The sequence below is a fragment of the Mobula birostris genome, chromosome 10, assembly GCF_030028105.1.
Source record: "Mobula birostris isolate sMobBir1 chromosome 10, sMobBir1.hap1, whole genome shotgun sequence".
Lineage (NCBI taxonomy): Eukaryota > Metazoa > Chordata > Chondrichthyes > Myliobatiformes > Myliobatidae > Mobula > Mobula birostris.
The window spans coordinates 100,276,223-100,298,077 of record NC_092379.1 but is presented as its reverse complement, the minus strand read 5'-3'; the positions used below and the strand labels follow the sequence as shown (position 1 = coordinate 100,298,077).

Genomic DNA, 21,855 nt, shown 5'->3' with positions numbered 1-21,855 from the left:
CATAAAGATTCTTTACTCTCTCATGTTGTGAGATGAATGTAAGAAATAAAATTCTAACTCTAATTTTCTTAGCAGAGGAGTTCATGAGGGTTTGTTCACTAAAAGCTCATTAGAGATGTTTTCCAGGTGGTTGTAATATTGTTTGATCCTACCTTTAACGATATATTGGGTGGGTTAAAACATCCTGTGTTTCACAGTGGATGTAAAGCCCATATGCAGTACTGGCTGGTTACCAAACCTGAGGCAAATTTACAACATATTTATCAATAATTTTAATCATTTTGTCAGGCAGAATTGTGTGAATGTTGGTGATCTATTTTTGTCACACAAAAATCAGAGTGAGACACAATGCTTTTATACTGTCAAAAAAATATTCCCCCTGGCATACTAAGTGTCAGATAAAGCAGAACAATTGAAGTGTTTATTACAGAACAGCTGGTTCCTAGGCTCAATACAACCCAGGCTTAGGTGCTTTTATGTAATGCTTCATGCTTTTAACTGAAGTAAAAAACATCATTTGTTAAAGGTTAACACTGCCAATCACGGGCTTGTTGTTGCTTGATTTCTAAGGTAATTAGTTTATATGTAATGGCACCACTTGTTCAATGTTCCAGCGGTCGATTAATCCTGCCCTTGCTGGATGAACTCTCTATGGATAATGGAAGAGGTGTGACTGTTCTCTGAGCTATTTATCTGATGGAAAAGTGAGTTGTACCCCAGACCCATCAATAAGTGCTCTTATTGGTTGACTCCTTTCCAATGATGAGGCACCTAGCAAAGAGGCATTGACTTGATCCAGCTGACCAATGGGTTGAAATCTGACTGGATACTTTCAGAAGGAGATAGGAGGGCAGGAAGTCTTCACTTACGGACCACAGTTGGTAGGGATTGTCAACAGCATCTCCTCTACAATCACTATCAGCACAGAAGCACTAGGAGGCTGTGCTTAGCTCCCTGCTCTACTCGCTTTATATTTATGACTGTGAGGGTAAGTACAGCTCTATTGCCATATTTGAGTTTGCTTATGTACCACTATTGTTGGCTGAATCAAAGGTGGTGATGAATTGACACTTAGCAGGGAGACTGAAAAAATGGTTGAATGGTGCCTCAACAAAAACTTCTTACTCAACATCAGTAAAGTCAAATAGATGATTATTGATAACTGGAGGAAGAAACTGGGTGTCCATAAGATAGTCCTCAATAGGGGATTGGGGGTAGAGAAGGTCTGTAACTTTAAGTGCCTTAGTGTTACCATAACAGAGGATGTATCCTGGGACCAGCAGGTAAGTGTCATTTCAAAGAGGACACAGCAGTGCCTTTATTTTCTGAAAAGTTTGTGCAGACTTGGCACATCATCTAAACCTTTGACAAACTTCGACAGATGCACAGAGGAGAGTATCCCAACTGATTGAATTCTGGCTTGGCAACACAAATGCACAAGAATGGATAAGTCTACAAACACTAGTGGGTACAGCCCAGTCGTTTGGAGGAAAAGCCCTCCAGTCAGCATTCAATACATATACAGGAAACCAGTATTAATCATTGAGGAACCCCAGAGGGGCCATCCTCACCTCTCGCTGCTGTCATCAGAAAGGAGGTACAGGAGCCTTAGCCATTAAGTTCAGGAACATTTATTAATGTTCAACCATCAGGCTCCTCAACCAGCGTGGATAACTTCACTTGGCTCAACATTGAACTGTATTGAACTCAACACAACCTATGGACTCACTTTCAAGGACTCATGTTCTCAGTATTCTGTATTTGTTTATTTGTTATTATTACCTTCTGTACTTACCCAGTTTGTGTTATTTTGGCTGTTTGTTAGTCCTTGTGTGTAGTTTTTCATTGATTCTAATGCATTTCTTTGTTCTACTGTGAATGCCTGTGAGAAAATGAATCTTAGCACAATATATGGTGACGTGCATACCATGATAATAAATTTACTTTGAGAGAATTATGGTAAGAATGAGATAGAGAAGGTAATTAATAAGGAAGTGAGATTTCTAACAGGGATAGATCAGGACACTGCTCCTACATGTTAGTATGGAACTATGGGATGCAGCTGGTGGGAGAAGATGCAAACTACTCTACAGCTGTCACAAAGAGATTAGAAGAGTTTATGGCAAGAGAAATAAGACAGAGTGATGTTTAGGTAAATGGTTCCAAGTAAGCTTGACATTGGATATCAGAACATAGTAAATAGAACATAGAATTGCCTCAGGAACAGGCCTTCTGTCAACATGTTGTTCACAACCTGCACATTCACATTTCTATCTAAAAGTCTCTTAAATGCCAATATTGTACTTAACTTCATTACCAACCTTGCCTGAGCATGCCAGACAGCCTATCACTCTCTATAAAAAAAAATTATCCTGCGCATCTCTTTGAACTTGCCTCTCACCTTAAATGCATGCCCTCTGGTATTTGACATTTCAACCCTGGGAAAAAGAATCCAGCTGTTAACATGACCAGTATCTACCTAACTATGGAAATATCTGATAGTTTAATTGGCCATTGTAAATTCTTCTTGATGTAGAGGAGGTAGGAGAATGGATGAGGAACAGAAACCGAGAAATACCTGACCATTTGCTTTGATTTCATTGGTAAATTATTAAAAATGTATACAAAAGATGTTATAGCAGGGCACATATAAAATGAAGCTTATCAGGCAACACACATCAAAGTTGCTGGTGAACGCAGCAGGCCAGCAGCATCTCTAGGAAGAGGTACAGTCAACGTTTCAGGCCGAGACCCTTCGTCAGGACTAACTGAAGGAAGAGTTAGTAAGAGATTTGAGAGGGGGAGGGGGAGATCCAAAGTGATAGGAGGGGGAGGGATGGAGCCAAGAGCTGGACAGGTGATTGGCAAAGGGGATATGAGACGATCATGGGACAGGATGCCCAGGGAGAAGGGGGGGGGGTACCCAGAGGATGGGCAAGGGGTATAGTGAGAGGGATAGAGGGAGAGAAAGGAGAGTGAGAGAAAGAATGTGTGTATAAAAATAAATAGCGGATGGGGTACTCCTCTTGTTTGCGCAGGCAATATCAGCATGGTTTTGTGAAAAAAAATCATCTTTAATCAATTTATCGGACCTCTGTATGTAGGGTACTTGGGATAAAAGGGAGCTGAGGATATGTATGTTTGGATTTCCAGAATGTATTTGAAAGGTGTCCCATTGAAGAAAGATTGCAGAAAATAAAAGGTAATGGTACAGGATGTAGCATTTTGGAATAGATGGACAATTGGCCAATACAATAAATGGAAACAAAAGATAGAAACCATAGAAACTACAGCACAGAAACAGGCCTTTTGGCCCTTCTTGACTGTGCCGAACCATTTTCTGCCTAGTCCCTCTGACCTGCACATGGACCATATCCCTCCATACATCTCCCATGAATGTATCTGTCCAATTTATTCTTAAATGTTAAAAAAAGAACCCGCATTTACCACCTCATCTGGCAGCTCATTCCATACTCCCACCACTCTCTGTGTGAAGAAGCCCCCCCTAATGTTCCCTTTAAACTTTTCCCCCCTTACCCTTAACCCATGTCCTCTGGTTTTTTTTCTCCCCTTGCCTCAGTGGAAAAAGCCTGCTTGCATTCACTCTATCGATACCCATCATAATTTTATATACCTCTATCAAATCTCCCCTCATTCTTCTATGCTCCAGGGAATAAAGTCCTAACCTATTCAACCTTTCTCTGCAACCGAGATTCTCAAGTCCCGGCAACATCCTTGTAAACCTTCTCTGCACTCTTTCAACCTTATTTATATCCTTCCTGTAATTTGGTGACCAAAACTGAACACAATACTCCAGATTCGGCCTCACCAATGCCTTATACAACCTCATCATAACATTCCAGCTCTTATACTCAATACTTCAATTAATAAAGGCCAATATACCAAAAGCTCTCTTTACAACCCTGTGACGCCACTTTTAGGGAATTTTGTATCCGTATTCCCAGATCCCTCTGTTCTACTGCACTCCTCAGTGCCTTACCATTAACCCTGTATATTCTACCTTGGTTTGTCCTTCCAACATGCAATACCTCACACTTGTCTGTATTAAAATCCATCTGCCATTTTTCAACCCATTTTTCCAGCTGGTCCAAGTCCCTCTGCAGGCTCTGAAAACCTTCCTCACTGTCTACTACACCTCCAATCTTTGTATCATCAGCAAATTTGCTGATCCAATTTACCACATTATCATCCAGATCATTGATATAGATGACAAATAACATTGGACCTAGCACTGATCCCTGTGGCACACCACTAGTCACAGGCCTCCACTCTGAGAAGCAATTCTCTACTACCACTCTTTGGCTTCTTCCATTGAGCCAATGTCTAATCCAATTTACCACCTCTCCATGTATACCTAGCAACTGAATTTTCCTAATTAACCTCCCTTGCGGGACCTTGTCAAAGGCCTTACTGAACACCCAAATGGATGTTTTCCTGCTCATTAAGATGCAATACGTGATGCTTCACAAATAATGGTGTTGGGGCCCCTACTTTTGAAATTCACCACCTTTTGCAATAAAATGTTCCCATACACTGTATCTCAGTTTTAAATGACCACCCCTCAATCCTGCAACCGTATCTCCTCATTTGCAATTCTCCCAATTGCAGAGATAACATTTTAATATTAACACTTCTGATGTTACCACATCAGAGACACTCCCCAGCCCCACTCTCTCTGCAGCTGGACAAGATTATTTTTATCTCCTGCTCAGGGTCTCGCCCTGATGTTTTGACTGTGCTTTCTCCTACAGATACAGCCTGACCTGCTGAACATTTCCAACATTTTCTGATTTTGTTTTAGATTTCCGGCATCAATAGTTTTTATTGATTTCCACACAGTGATGGAGTTGGACCTTGGATTCTTTTCTGGTAGTCTTTCCTAATGGCAGTACTTATTTGAGTTGCTTTGTATTCATGCTGTACAGCCACGTGAGACAAGGTACATAGAAGTGACACAAGTTCTGTGGCCCACCAAAGGGTGAAGACACATCACTGAATAAATGTATCACAAACATTCAGTGATATGTTTCTAGTGTCAGTCTCTTGGCATTAAAACATCAATGTAAAACTTATCTCTTAAAAAGCCTGGAGTATTGTAATAAAAATGGAAAGGTGCTGATCCTTCAGCACCGACTCATAGCACTGAAGCACTTACTGTAGGTAATGAGGTGTGAAAATGCTCCAATTTAAAAACTCACAGTGCCTGCAATTGCTGTCAGCAGTAATGATGACCTGTGAGTAGAAGGACCTTATTTCAATTATAATCTCTGATCTCTCACAGTCACATCAGAACCTGACAGCTAATCAGGACCCTGCTGAAGTACAGCTGAATCTTTTGCAGAATTCTCTCCAGGGTCAAAGATAATTTGCTTCCACTCCATTTTTGTGAATTTTAAGGTGCCTGTGGGAACTGCAGGCTGGGAGGGAGATATTTGATGGGTAGGTATGTTATTTATTTGCTTATTTAGAACTGCTCCGCCCAGCAACCCCAGACAACCCTGATTAACTCTAACCTAATCACAGGACAATTTCCAATGATCATTTAACCTACCCAGACCGTGGACCATGGGAAGAAATCGGAAGTCCCAGAGAAAACCCACGCATTCCATGGGGAGGATGTACAGAGACTCCTTACAGAAGATGCCAGGATTGAACTTCAAACTCTGATGCCCCAAGCTCTAATAGTGTTGTGCAAATCACTACACTACTGTGAATTGTTTGAAAAATTCAGGACTACTTTTGCCATTTTTATTTAATCTTTGCATTCCCCTGATGTGCTCAGCACCTTCACAGTTGCTCCTTATCTAATTTGAATTCTCATGGGCCAGAAATTAATGAAAAGATCTCATGTTTTGAAATAAACTTTACATTAATCTCCAAAGTATTGCATGACCTGCCTTGAAATCTCTAGCTGTGACGAAAGTTAGAGTAGGGTGCCTGGATGGATGACTGGTCTCAGAGTTGTAGATATGGTAAACTGCTAATCCAAAATGGCTGACAAACAATTGTAAATGTGTCCTTGCTTTGGGTGGAAATGGTCTTGATGGGGCAGTAGAAGCAATGCATGTTCTGGTTAGTGGCATAATGCTGGGTCTTAGTCACTCTTTCCACCCATCATCTCCTCCTAAGATCACACATTTTATTTAGAGACTTTAATCCTGTAACTTAAATTATTCTACAGCAATGCAAAAACCCCTACCGATGCTGTGTTGAGTTTTGGGTTTTTAAATCTTCTGATAGTGATTTGGGAAATGAAGAAAGGAGGAACAAACAACAAGCAAGCTGAGACAATGTCACAGATGGATAAGTGATATAAGATGAACAATCACTGACTTGTAGTTGTAGGATTCAATACTGAGTTCAGAAGATGGCAAAACCAATCTGAACTTGCTTGGTGATGCACACCAAGCATTTTGCAGCCTTCTAGCCTTAATATTGAATAATTCAACTTCAGGCAACTTAATTCCTTGGTGTGCATCAATCATCCAACTATGACATTGGCTCAACTTGTATGTTTTTTTTTCCCTTTTTCTTTTTCCTCTGGGATTTGAGGACATGCTAAGTCTCACTGGTTCAGCATGTCATACTCCTTTGCATTTTGCAACTCTGATATTCTTTTGACTATGTTATTTTGCCTATGTTGTCATGCTCTAATATCTCCCTTTCACACATTAATCAGGAATTGCTGAAAGATCTTGGCCCGATACATCGACTCTTTACTCTTTTCCATAGAATCTGACTGGCCTGCTGAGTTCCTTGAGAATTTTGTGTGTGCTTATCCGATCAGAGGTATCACCACCCTCCCCCAACTTCCCCTCAGCTTTACAGGCTTCTTTCCTCTCCCTTACTGTTCTGACAATGGATGTTCAACCTGAAGAGTAAACTCTGTTTCTCTTTCTTCATACATGGCTTGTCTTGCCGAGCATTTTGTGTTTTCTGTTTTTATTTAGCTACCTTCTCTTCGACTTTAATTCTCCTCTCATACGCCTTCCTTTCTTTCTTGCTTCTACCAGTCCTCACCCATCCCTCATTTACATTGCTTTTGTAAACCTCTTTGCCTTTAATTTATCCATATTCTGATTTTTTTTAAAAAAAAGATTAAATGATGAACCTGTTTCTGCTTCCTATAACTTCTAAACACTGTTGGTCAGGTGCATGGATTGGAAAGGCTAAGAAGGTTATAGGCCGAATGTTGTCCAATAGGACTAGCTTGGATGGGACACCTTGGTTGGCATGAGCCAGATGGGCTGAAGGGCCAGTTTCTATCTTTTATGACTCTGTGACTTCACAGTCACATCAGGACACTGATGCTGTCCAAACAGTTGAGGTTAGATATATCATTATTTATTTCAGATTAAAATGTCCTGAAAGTAGACAATTAAGTGCCTCTCCCTCTTTCTATTGGTTGCTAGGATCTTGTATTAAATGAGATTGACTATGTTCTTAATGATCACGAACCTGAAAATAATTATATATTAATTAGTGTTAAACTGGTACAGTAATTTTATTGCCAGAATTCACAAGGGATGCTAATGTGTGGCATAAAAATTCACAAAGGGTAATTGCTAAGATGAATGTAATTACACAGAAACTGGAACACAAACAGATATCGTTATTCTCTGTTTGAACCATAACATACCTCAACAGGGACATCTTATTGACGACATTGGATTCAGAGCATGGACAATTGTTCCATTTCATGTAGGCTCCTCATTTATTAAACACTAGAAACATTATTTGACAATTAACCACTGAGAATGACAACTACAAAAGAATTTAGTGACAGCTGCTTCAATTTTAGAAATGAGAATCACGTTGTTAATAGAGATAGTTTATGTGGAAATATCAACAATTGACCATTCAGTAACAAAATGCTAAGTTTGTTTTCAAATTTGTTCAATGAATGCAGCATGCTTTCTGTGTTGTAACTGTCCCTACATAGAAATATTCAATTTTCAAATATATTCCAGAAGAAACAGTTTGGGGCAGAGACAGTGAGAAGGTGATCTGTTTGCCTTTACATTTCGAGGGGGAGAAAAATTCCAAGAGAATCCTCTGAAGTGCCTCCTTATCTGTATTGCCAGTGGCCAACCCCTTTATTCTATGTCCCTCATATGTCTCCACCAAACTTGGCAAGGGAAATTGTTGGTCACAGAAACTGTTGTATCAAGTCCTCTCAGAGTATTATCTGTTTTAATAAACTCACTTTTCATATCTCTTAATTTTGGCAGGTACAGATTCAATTTGAGAGATCTAGAATATAAAAGCAAGGATGTAATGTTGAGGCTTTATGAGGAACTGGTAAGGTCTCCTTTGGAGTATTGTGGGTAGTTTTGAGCCCCTTATCTAAGGAAGGATGTGCTGACATTGTAAAGTGTTCAGACGAGGTTCAAGATGATATTTCTGGGAATGAAAAGGTTACCATATGAGGATCAATTGATGGCTCTTGACCTGTACACAATGGAATTCAGAAGAATGAAGAGGGATCTCATTGAAACCCATCAAATGTTGGAAGACCTTGTTGGAGTGGATGTGGAGAGGATGTTTTCGAGGATGAGGGATTTTAAGAGTTGGGGACACATCCTCGGAATAGAGGGAAGACCATTTAGAACAGAATTGAGGGGAGGAATTTCTTTAGCCAGAGTGGTGAATTTGTGGAATTCTTTGCCATGGGTGGCTGTGGAAGGCAAGTTATTGAGTATATTGGCAGACATTGATAGATTCTTGATTAGTCTAGGCATGAACGGTTATGGGAAGAAGAAAGGAAATTGGAACTAATGGGGAAATGGATCAGCCATGATGAATTAGCAGAGCAGACTCAATAGGCCCAATGGCCTAATTCTGCTCCTGTATCTTATGGTCTTAGGGCAATTTATACACTTGCACACCAGAAAATATGCAGATATTGGAATTCCAAAACAACACACTCAAAATTCTGGAGGAACTTAACAGGTCAGGCAGCATCCATGGAAATAAATAGATAGTCAACGTTTCGGGCCGAGACCCTTCTTCAGTCTTAAATCATGGTCACAAAATCTACCCTGTCATGTGAGAATCTCCCACAGCAGGAGATCATGACTCTTCTGTTCCATTTTTTATAAACAATGGCAACATTCCTTTTGCTTTCAAAATTAATTGCTGTTCCTTAATGCTAATATTGTGTTGTACTATACAAAGTCACTCCAATTTTCCTGAATGTGTACATTAAATAGCCTCGTTTTCTCTAATTAATATTCTATTTTTCTATTCTTCCTACTTAAATGGAGAGCATCACATTTCTACATTCTATTGTTTTTTTTGTGTGCATGCTCAACTGGTTTATTTTCCAACCTATCTTTGTAACATCAACAATTCAAGTTCCATCATTTACTTGATAATTCATCATTTTCAAGCTGGTCAGTGACTTCAGGAAGTGTGCCTGGTTACACGCCCCTTTCTGTATCATCAGTGCTGAGAGAGGGATGGAGAGCTTCAGATTCCAAGGTGTAACTATCACTATAAATTTGTCCTCGTCGAACCACATGGAGATTAAGACCAAGAAAGGACTCCAGTGACTTGAATTCCTTGAAATCTAAGGAAATTCAGCTGTTCTCTGATGATTCTCACTAATATTTATAGATGCTCCATCGAAAAGAACTTATCTGAATGCATCACAGCTTGGCATGGCACCTGCTGTGCCCAAGGCATGAGGAATTGAAGAGAGTTATGAGCCTAGTCCAATCTATCAAAACAAAACAGTCTCCTCTCCATTTGCCTTCATCTATACTTCTCTTTGCTTCAGGAATGCAGGAAAGAAGCCATCATAATCAAGGATCCTTCTCATTGCCATTGGGTAGAATATACAAAAACTTGACATCATCTATCACCATGCTCAATACAGCTTTTTGCCCACAGTGATAAGCTTTTTGAATGAATCTTTTATATGAGGAAGGTGAACTCTTGATCTCCCTATCTACCTCATCATGGGCTTGTTCTTTACTTGTTTACCTGCACTGTACCTTCTCTCTAACTGCCAAACTATATTCTGCACTTTTTTTCCCTTTTGTACTATTTTGATACATTTATGTTTGGAATGATCTGTCTGGATGGTATGCTAACAAAGGGTTTTCACTGTATTCTGAGAAACATGTGACAATAATAAACCAAATGTAATTACCAATGATGGAATTTACTTGATCCTCAAATAAAATGTAAGTAGCTTCATTGCAAGCAATTTTCCCTGAAGCACCCAGTTATTTATAGCTTGCATTTTGAAAATAACCTGATTCTTTCTACTCTAATTTCTGTTCCTTAACCAATATATTCCATGCTAATAATTTACTTTCAGCCCCGTAACACCTCACATTTTATGATGCATCTGCTGATTGCCCTTTGAAAATCCAAATGCATTTCATTAATTTGCTAACAACAGGAATTCTGCAGATGCTAGAAATTCAAACAACACACATCAAAGTTGAAGGGTCTCGGCCTGAAACGTCGACTGTACCTCTTCCTAGAGATGTTGCCTGGCCTGCTGCGTTCACCAGCAACTTTGATGTGTGTTACATTAATTTGCTTCCTTTTAGCCAACCTGCTCAGTATATTCTTCAGAATCCTAAACCATTTGTTAAATAATGTCCCTTTGTAGAGCCACGCTGACCCTATCTGATCATATCATGCTATTTTAAGTGTTCTGCTATGACCTTTTTCACAGAGATTTCAATATATTCCTCTTGTATTTTCACTTCTTTTCTTAGACAGGACCATCACATTTGACGGTCTGATGGTGGTGTCTGAAAAGAGGATGCTGTCCAAGTTGCATGCTATTTTGGACAATATCTCTCATCCACTACATAATGTACTGGTTGGGCACAGGAGTACATTCAGCCAGAGACTCATTCCGCCGAGATTCAACACTAAGCGTCATAGGAAGTCATTCCTGCCTGTGGCCATCAAACTTTACAACTCCTCCCTTGGAGGGTCAGACACTCTGAGCCAATAGGCTGGTCCTGGACTTATTTCCTGGCATAATTTACATATTATTATCTAATTTTTTATGGTTTTATATTGCTATATTTATACTCTATTCTTGGTTGGTGCAACTGTAACAAAATCCAATTTCCCTCGGGATCAATAAAGTATGACTATGACTATTTGCTATTTTCCATTTTTCATGAACATCATGGAACTTCATGAACGTTGAGATAATTTTAAATTACCACAACTAATGTGTCTGCTAGGGTGTATTCTGGAGTAATGGTATGTATCAAATATTAATTTCAATAGCAGCCAGCCTTCAGACCTGAACATGGATTGTAGATTGAATTTAAAATGCAGTCCTGAACAATGGTATTTCTGGAGCTGCAGACTGGGAGTTTGATAGCAAACCAGACAATGCTGATTAACATTCACTTGCGAAAAAAAGCTATATGTAATTCAAGGAAGTATTGTAGACACATTATAACTATAGAATTGTCTGGCTGTTAACTTTGATTTTTAGCATATAAAATCTCATGTAATATTGGGTCAAGCAGGCCTCTTCTTCCAAGAGTATCTCAGTATGATGTCTTTTGCTCATTTTTGTTGAGTAAACACTTTTATATCCACTGGCGTCAGTGTCTCTACAGTGATTTTATTCAAATTATGACATATCCACTACCTCTTCAACCAAAATGCAAGTGGCCCATCCTATTAGTTTGCAAAATACTATTTCCCTGGTGGCATTACTTATCTTAAGCTCTCAAGATTCAAGATGGTTTTATGTCATTTCCTGTACAGTAGTGTAAAGGAGAACAAAATATTTTTACTCCATATCTGATGCGGCACAAAAAAACAAGATAAAAAACATGATAATTCCAAAAAATACACAATAAATAGAAATGCATAAGCTAGTTTATATACATTGATTAATTGTACAGTATGTCCATAAAGTGACACAAGGTTACTGACAGGAACTATTAACATCATGGTGGAGTTACTGGATGGAGGTATTAATCAGTTTTACAGTATGATTCCTTCCTTTGTTGATCACCTTGGTCTTTTTAGGAATCTGATACAATTTTGTATTGTTTTGTACATTGGGATAAGGCAAGTTAGTTAAGATAGAAATGTGAATTCCAGAACTTAAAATAACAGTGGCGTAGGTGCAAATGCTACAAGTAACAAGGAAATTAGCCAATAATAGTGGTAGGAATGATATAACTTGTGAATTGCAAATGGCCGCAAGTTCCTGATTGGTGTACTTTGTTCCACCATTCACCTCTTAGAAATGAAAGCTTGCTCTTCATTTTCTTTTCATTTGTGCCTGAACGTGTCACTAAATGCAAAGCATGAAGGCTAGCCCTCAATAAATGTTAATGGCTATCAATCATAATCCACAACCTGGAATATTAACTATTGTAAGTAAGGAAAAACACTCCTTGAAGTTGGCAATGAGTAAAGAACATTTTTATAATGAAATACTGTATTTCAATGTTTATTTTGTTTTTCTTTCTCATTAACTTTTCTTTTTACTTCATTTTTATCCATCCTCTCTATTTTCCTTTTGATATCAATTTTGCTATTGAATTTACCTGTTCTAATTCATTCTCATTTACATTCATTGTGTGCACTTTTCAGTTCTTCAATAATATTTTCCATTGTTCACCTTGCTCCTAGATGTGGTTTGCTCCCTCTGCGTCTTTTTCAGGTCACAACTCCAGCAGCTTGTGTCAGATTTTATTTAAAATCAAAATGGTACAAATACAGTATATGTATCTGAATAACTAACATGCTGCGATTTGGTCTAACAAAGTCTGGGATGTTCTTTATCAGATACATTTAGTTTACATAGAATCATTATTTAAGAAAGTGCCATTCTAATATTTATCAAAAATTGGAGTGATAATAATTGTAATAAGATATGATTTGTTGTTGTTGGCCAGTTGGTGGTGTAGAGGCATCAGCATAGGATTTTGAGTTGGAGTGTCCTGAGACTGAATCAGCCCAGATCCCAACCTGGGCAGCAGCAGTATCTGCATGGAAGAAAGGCTTGGAATCTACTGCTGTATCTTGCCATGAAAACCCTATGGACAACTGTACTATCCATAGGGTCGCCATGAATCGACGATGACTCAACGGAACTTAACAACAACAACTACAAGTCCCTTGTAAATCATGCTACATGCTATCAAATATAGCACACAAAACTCTTCCATGAAGGAATTCTCTTCTGTAACTACATCAACTTCCCATGATACTTGTATAATTCATTGCTTATCCTCAATATGCATACATTAAATATACTACTTAAGAACAATGCTATTCCATCTGTAAACCTGTCAAATTCAAAACTAAGAGTATTGTATGTTGGTTTTGCTAGTCATCACCTTTGCAAGCTAACTTTATTTTCTAATGCTAAGTACACTGCTCTGGACACAAGAAATTCTGTAGATGCTGGAAGTCTTGAGCAACACACACAAAATGCTGGAAGAACTTATTAAGTCAGGAGGCATCTATGGAGGTGGGATAAACAGTTGACATTTTCGGCAGAGAGTACTCATCAGGCCAAGACCTTTGTGTCTAATGAAGGGTCTCAGCACAAAACATCGACTGTTTATTCTTGTCCATAGATGCTGCCTAACTTGCTGAGCTCTTCCAGCATTTTGTGCATGTTACAGTGCTCTGGATACTTTATTCCCATTCTTTGACATTATGTAACTCAAAATTCCATTTACATTTTCTATTTGGAACTTCTCAAATATGATCTCAGAAAGAATTGGTACTCCAGAGTATTTTGGTTCCCTTGATTTTCCCTTTGCTTTGCCCTCCGAGTGCCTTTAAACCCCAACATCATGCCCACGCTGCTTTTTGTTCCAATATCATATTATATTAATAGGTTCTTACACAATAAATATTACCTCTTTAATGTTTCTGTAACTGGCATGAAGAAAGATTTGATAATTTCTAAGAACATCACATTGTGTTTTATTTCCTTAACATGTTTTTATCAAACAATGTGGACTAAATGAGATCATTCATTACCCCCAGTGCCCCTGTACCAATTTAATTAATTAAAGGCATCCGTTAGTCTTGCAAGACCATGGATTTGCGGCTGGAAAGTCTTCACTCTCCAGGGCGCAGGCCTGGGCAAGGTTGTATGGAAGGCCAGCAGTTGCCCATGCTGCAAGTCTCCCCTCCCCACGAGTCCAACATTGTCCAATGGAAGGGTATTAGGACCCATACCGCTTGGCACCAGTATCGTCGCAGAGCAATGTGTGATTAAGTGCCTTGCTCAAGGACACAATACGTTGCCTTGGCTGGGGCTCGAACTCACGACCTTCAGCCTTAACCACTTGGCCACGTACCAATATCATATTTAATAACATGCAAATATTGTAATAGAAAACTCCAGAATGCTTTCAAACCATTCAGTTACATTTACCTAATGCATACCCTCACTTCTTATGGATTACTTGGATGTAGTTAATACACCTAACAATCAATTTTCCTACTTACCCACTTGCATGCTGGAGGATTAATGTACACACGTGAAGCTATGGTTTGAGGTTACATGCTCAATGACTCGGCCTTTTTCTCATTTTTATTTAATAACAAATACAATTAACTACATCTGGATCCCAGATTATAGCAATAATGTGCATGATGATTAGTTGGGCTGCATTCTCATTTTAAAGCATAGGCCATTCAGGGGGAAATCACAGACAACATTTTGGTGAGCTCTGGGAGGTTTGGTCTTGTGTATGCCAAGTAGTATATCCAGCTATAATTCTGCCTGCAATTAAATACTGTAGGCCAGGTGAAGAGCGTAAATCTCACAGACCCGCTAACCTTTGAATCCATTAACATAAGTTCAGAATGATAATTGGGTCTCAGGAGGCAATGTGGTACTCCCCCCAAATCTAAAACACCCATGATAGGTTTTCACTGAGAGCGAAACTAAGGCTGAGGCATTGCTTATTGTAAAAGCAGTGAATCATTATAATAGCTTATAAATGTCTCTAACATTCAGAAACTTTTTGAAATGATAAAAAAATAGGTATATAACTCAAAAAATAAAATATTTTCAAAGTGGAAAAAAATAATTAAATACATAGAATTATTTGTTAAGCATATATTGACATCATTAAACTAAAACAAAATAGTTGAAACATGACTTACTTTACTTTCTGCACCTCAAATTTCAGGTCCAAGGTCAATCAAGGTGACAAGTTCCGCATCTTCTGTCATTCTCTAGGTCTTGCTCTTTCTATTCTAGAAATCATATGGGGAATCCAGGATTTATAATAATATTATACCAAGAACCTTTTCTATTCAGGCCTGGGGCAAAGTTCAGAAAGACCTGATGCATGAAGAAATTTCTGCCCTGGATCCAGTCTTGCTTCAGCACTTACATAAGGAAGGACATTTTGCATATGCAAACCCTTTAGGATACGCCGTGTAAAATTGAGCATGAAATGAAATGAGTGAAAATAAGCTTGTGGTGTAAATACTGAGCAATGGAGAAGAATAGGGCTATGGTTCCAAAAATGGTAAAACATACAAAAATTGTAGCACCTCTTCTGAAACAAAAAATGTACTTTGGCCATAAGAAAGGGGAGATTATAATGACGGTAGAAAAGAACGTGATTGCTTTTCTTTTCCGCAATCTTCATTTAAACCTGACTGGTGATAGAAGTAATGCCAGTCATGCAATAGTGTGGCACAGAAATTTATTAGTGACAAGGAACCATCGGTGATATATCATTGCTTGAGACCTGAAGATTGCACTTAGCTTAAAGTACCAGCTGACACTACAACATCCTCTCATTTGACCCTTCTGTTCTTTGAGGTATGGCCTATGTAGATACTACTTTCTCAGGGATCATTCTGCCAATTATCTGGTGAGGAATGGCATGTGGTGACGGGCAAAATGACCCATTCCAAATGCAATATCCTCATGATTGATGGAGCTTACCTTTAAGGTAAAAACTAAGCATGTCATTATTAGTTGCATTTGAAACTTCCTGTGATCAAATGTGAAGTTACAAATATTTAGTCTGCCCTGACCTGAACAGGCAAGAGTTAATCTCCAGATATCAAGGCAGTCCTTCAATAAAACTTCATTGTTACATGATCACATTGGGTGACATGTCAAGTGGGAAGGTATAATTTTCAAGGTTTACCATTGCTTTCTGATTTCTTTGAATTGCTCTTTTTACTTTTGGCTGTTTTGGCAGCCTGAGTTGGATATAATGTTCATAGTGAAATGCTTTTCTGTAACCAAAAAGTTCTCCAGACACAGTGGGATCTCAGTCAGTTGTTCTATTTGCTGTTTGCATTTATACGCTCTCTTTTAATGGTTTACATCTCAACAGCTATTTGATCATTAAGAATCCAAACATCTTAATTGTCACTGCCTTGTAAAGTTTATAGATTTGTAAATAATCATAAATTATAGGATGAGGGAGAAGAAATGAGATTATTAATCTCAGACACCCTTTCTCTGTCTCTTTATTCTTATATTTTGTATACTTACAATGACCTTGGCACTTTCACAACTGGATGGGATATTGAATTTTGTTAAATCTCTAGGTACCTGGGCCACAACCTGTTCAATACTTGAAGGCATGTACAGTTTGTCTTTCTGCCTTATCTCAGTCCAAGAAGTTCTGGTTAGCAAGTAAGTGGTACAACCATAAATAAATAGCCACTAGTTTAAATTGGGTTTAAATTTAGATGATAAACAAATTGAGCTGGTTCAGTGCAAGAAATTAGACACAAAACAAACCATATCTGTATAATTGTCTATTCAGCACGGTAAGGGTTATTGATCATATAATAAGAGATGAGGTTTACTGACAGAGCAACAAGTCGGAGTCTGTTTCATCCGCATAATAATTCTATTCCTGCAGGCACAACAAGTTGGAATGCAATATTAAATAGACTTCAATAAAAGGCTATCTTGGTGGATAAATTGGATAATTTATTGAAAAATATAGAATACATTGTAAATTAAATAAGCTAACAGTTTATGACAAAGGTTATTGGCACTGTTTATTTGATAATAAATATTGTGTGTCTGAAAGATGATATCATTAAACAATTGGGAATAAAGATTATCAGAATATAACCCATTTAGCAATTTTAATGCTTTTATTGAAATAGAGGCAAATATATTAAAGATATATCAACATCACTTTATAATTGGGCCAGTAATGTAACTGAATCTACTAATATACTTCAGTCTCTTTTGCTTCTGTGTATAATCTCCATGGTTTTGGCAAAGCTCATCCAGCTATTTTCTATAAAGTTCGAAGTTCAAAGGAAATTTATTATCAAGGTACATATGTCACCATATCCAACCCTGAGATTGATTATCTTGTGGGCATACTCAATAATTCCATACTTGAATAATAACCACAATAGGATTTATGAAAGACCGCACCAACTTTGGCAATAAACAACATCAACATGTATGCCTGTTGCCAGATAACTCTGAAATCCTGTTCTCTCAAATCATGTAGCTTTTGATTACATGACTCATTTTATACATTTCAGAACTCTCCACACACCTTAAATGTGCCTCTTAGAAATGGAATATTTATTGCACTAGACAATAAAGGTTTTACTTCCTGAATACTTTTGGGTGTATCTTATGGACTTTGGGCTGCTGATCAGGAAAATCACCATGAAATTTCACTATCATGCACCATTTTTTTAAATTGTCTATATTTAATATTTCAATTCATAATTCAAGTCAGAATAATTGACAGCAAGGTTAAGGAAGGCATATTTATTGGTCGACAAATCAATGACAGTCAATTTGAACAACTTCTAGTGGGGCTGGAGAAAATCGCATGGAAGGCAATGCTGTTGAAAATTTTCTTGCAACTACAGAGCACTAAACTACATGCACCTGGTTGACAACATACAAAACCGTTAAGTGCAGTACGTCCCTAAAGTTTCATTTTCCGCATTCCCATTAGTAAGAGTCAACAGCATATGCCAAATTGTTTTAGAAGTCGAGGCGCTCGTGAGATTTCTTTGCCATAGCACCTATGTAGTTCGACCAGGACAGGCTATTGGTGATGTTCTCTCAAAGGAACATGAAAACTCCAATCCTCTCACCTTCTCATCCTCAACACTGTTGATGTATACAAGAGCACTTGCACCCCCCCTCCTCCTTTCTGAAGTTAAGGATCAGCTTTTATTTTGCTAACATTCAGGGAAAGGCTGTTGCCTTGACTCCATGTTACTAAGCTCTCTGTCTCCTTCCTGTACTCTGACTAACCATTATTTGAAATACAGTCCACTGTTGTGACATCAGTTGCAGACTTGTAGATGGAGTTAGACAAAATCTGGCCGCACAGGCATACAGGGAGTTAAGTGAGGAACTGACAACGCATCTTTGTGGAGCACAAGTGTTTAGAATACTTGTGGTGGAGGTGTTGTGTTTATCCTTACTGATTGTGGTCTGTTGGTCAGGAAGCCAGGGATTCAGTTGCAGAAGGAAGTATTGCCTCCCAGGATCTGGAGTTCAGTGGCAAGTTTGCTTGGAATTATAGTGTTGAAGGTGGAGCTGTAGTCAATAAAAAATAGTCTGACTTAGTTGTCTTTATTATCCAGAAACTCTGGAGACAACAGAAGGCCAGAGAGATGGCATCTGCTGTAGACCTATTTTTGCAGTAAACAAATTGCAGTGGGTTAAGGTTGTCTGGTAATAGTGAAACCAAGTAAGCCAAAACCAGAGGAAAACGTTGTTGTTTAATCATTAAGTTGAGTCCGACTCTTCGTGACCTCATGGACTCCTGTACGCCAGCTGCCTCTCTAAGATCCCCCAAGGTCACACGCATTGTCTGAGTAATACTATCTATCCATCATAGCCTCTGTTGTCCTCTCCTTCTTTTACCTTCTGTTTTTCCTAATGAGAGTCTTCTCTAAGGAATCCTGTCTTCTCATGATGTGATCAAATATTGTCTCAATATCAAGCCTTCGAATGAGCAGTCTGACTGTATTTCTTCAAGTATTGACTTGTTGGATCTTCTTGCTGCCCAATGAACTCTTAACACTCTCCTCCAGCAGCCAAGTTCAAACGTGCCAATTCTTTGACATTCAGCCTTACTAATAGTCCAGCTCTCACAGCCGTACATCACAACTGGAAATACCATCGACTTGACTGTACAGATCTTTGTAGACAATGTTATGTCTCCGATCTTCAGTATTTTATCTAAATTTGCCATTGCTGCACTCCCCAGAAGTAAGCACTGTTTAATTTTGTGGCTGCAGTTACCATCTATAGATATCTTAGAACCGAGGAAGACAAGATCTGTCACTGCTTCCACTCCCTTTTCATTTATTACCACGGAGTTAATAGGGCTGGTCGACATAATCTTGGTTTTCTTAATATTGAGCAGCAAGCCATCTTTTGCACTTTTTCTTTCACTTTGATTAGAAGCTTCCATGGATCCTCCTCACTTTCAGCCATTAGAGGAGTATCATCTGCATACCTGAGGTTAATATTTCATCCAGCAATTTTGATTCCGACATTTGAGTTCTCTAGACCAGCATTCCTCATGATGTGTTCAGCACATGGATTAAATAAGTAGGGTGACAGTATGCAGCCTTGTCGTACTCCTTTCCCAATCTTGAGCCAGTTTGTTTTTTTGTGTTCAGTTCTAACTTCTGCTTCTTGAACTCTGTACAAGTTTCTCATAAGGCAGATCAGATGTCCAGGTAACCCCATTCCTTTAAGGATTTGCCATATCTTATGGTCCACTCTGTTGAAGGCTTTAGAGTAGTCAATAACACATAGATAAATACTTTTCTGGAATTCCCTCAATTTCTCCATTATCCAGCGTAGGTTAGCAATTTGGTCTCTGGTGCCTTTGCCTCTTCTCAGCTTGTACATCTGGTGGTTCTCGTTCCATATGTTGCTGCAGTCTTGCTTGCATGATCTTTAGCATTACCGTGCTAGCATGTGAAATTAGTGAAATTGTTTGGTAATTTGAACATTCCTTTACGTTTCCCTTCTTGGGAATTGGGAAGAATGGAGTGGCTTTATTTGTCAAAAAAGAGTATCAAAATCAGTTATTGGATACAACCCTAAAAAATGATAGAATGATTTCAATACGACTTCAAGGCAAGCCTTTCAACATCACAGTGATCCAAGTTTATGCTCCAACCACAGATGCCAAAGAGGATGAAATTGTACAATTTTATGAAGAACAGCAGCACCTCCTGGATATGACACCAAAAAATGATGTTACATTTATCATTGGAGACAGGAATGCCAAAGTTGGAAATCACAGAACACTTGGAGAAATGGACAACTCTGGCCTTGGAGTACAGAATGAAGCAGGACATTGACTGGTAGAGCTTTCCCAAATTAACTCTCTGATCATAGCAAATGCCCTCTACCAACAGCCTAAGATGCGACTCTATACATGGACATCACCAGACGGTCAACACCGAAACCAGATCAACTATATTCTTTGCAATCAGCAATGGAAGAGCTCTATACAGTCAGCTAAAACAAGACCAGGAGTAGATTGTGGCTCAGACCATGAGCTGCTTGTTGCAATATTCAGAATGGAACTGAAGAGCATCAGGAAAACCAACGTACCAGCAAAGTTTGATGTTGCTAGCACCCCTCAAGGATATGCCATGGAGGTGAAGAACAGATTCATTGGATTAAACCTGGTTAAGAGAAAGCCAGAACTATGGATAGAAGTAAGGAGTATTATACAAGAGGTGGCCACAAAAAATATTGCAAACAAAAAGAAAGAGCAAAATGGCTTTCTGCAGAGGCTCTACAAGTGGCTGAACAGTGAAGAGAAGTGAAGGCCAATGGAGATTGGAACAAATACCTCCAACTGAATGCAAATTTCAAGATAGCAAGGAAAGATGAGAGAAATTAAAGGAACAGTGGAAAGAAGCTCAAGAAGTCAACAGAATTGGAAAAAAACAAAAGATCTATTCAAGAAGATTAGAGAAATCAAAGGAACATTTTATGCAAAAATTAGTATAGTAAAAGAAAAAGAAGGAAAGGAACTTGCAGAAGCAGAAGAGATCAAAAAGAGATGGCAGGATTACACAGAAGAATTGTACAGAAAGATCCCAACAGTGAAGATACTAGCAATGACTCCCTCATGGATTTAGAGCCAGATATTCTGGATAGTGAAGTCGAATAGGTAACAGAAACATACTGCCAATAATTCTGCAGGATATGACAGGATTCCAGATGAATTGTTTTAAACCTTAAAAGGTGATGCTGTAAGGGTGTTGCATACAATTTTCCAGCAGATCTAGAAAACCTAAGAATGGCCTTTGGATGGAAAAGATCAGTTTATATCCCAATTCCCAAGAAGGGATATGTAAAGGAAAACATTAGGGTGAAGTAATTTGTTCAACCAGAACTGGGAAGGATAAATGCTGAAATGTGTAAAATGAATGAAGAATGTAAATTTCAGATTAATTGATCAGGAATTAGCATAAGCATCCAAAATGAAAAATGAGTGATGGGCCTTTAAGGAATAACGTGGCAGTATGACAAATGGAAAATTCTTTTATAGAGCAGGCAGACAAATAGTGGGCCAACTGGTCCTAAGAGTATCATGGAAAATGGAATACCAATCTGGGGCAGAATTTTTCCAATTAAAATAGCTTTAATAACTCTTGTGTTTTAAAAGAAGAGGCAAATTCACAGAACATCCATATCTTCATTACTCAAATGTGATAAAGGATATTCTTGAAGTACAAATTAACTGATTTTTTTTTAACTGTATACCTGTTTCATACAAGCTTGAACTATTATTATTGGTGCAGAGGTTGCTGGTTGGAATCATTGCCATGATGTCAAATATGGATGGATCATCT

The 21,855-nt window shown here is 38.4% G+C and overlaps 1 pseudogene; it reads left to right on the top strand.

The window, feature by feature from the left end:
- The first annotated feature begins 1,263 nt into the window (after positions 1-1,263).
- LOC140203722 (craniofacial development protein 2-like) lies at positions 1,264-20,820 on the top strand (annotated as a pseudogene).
- Positions 20,821-21,855: the final 1,035 nt, after the last annotated feature.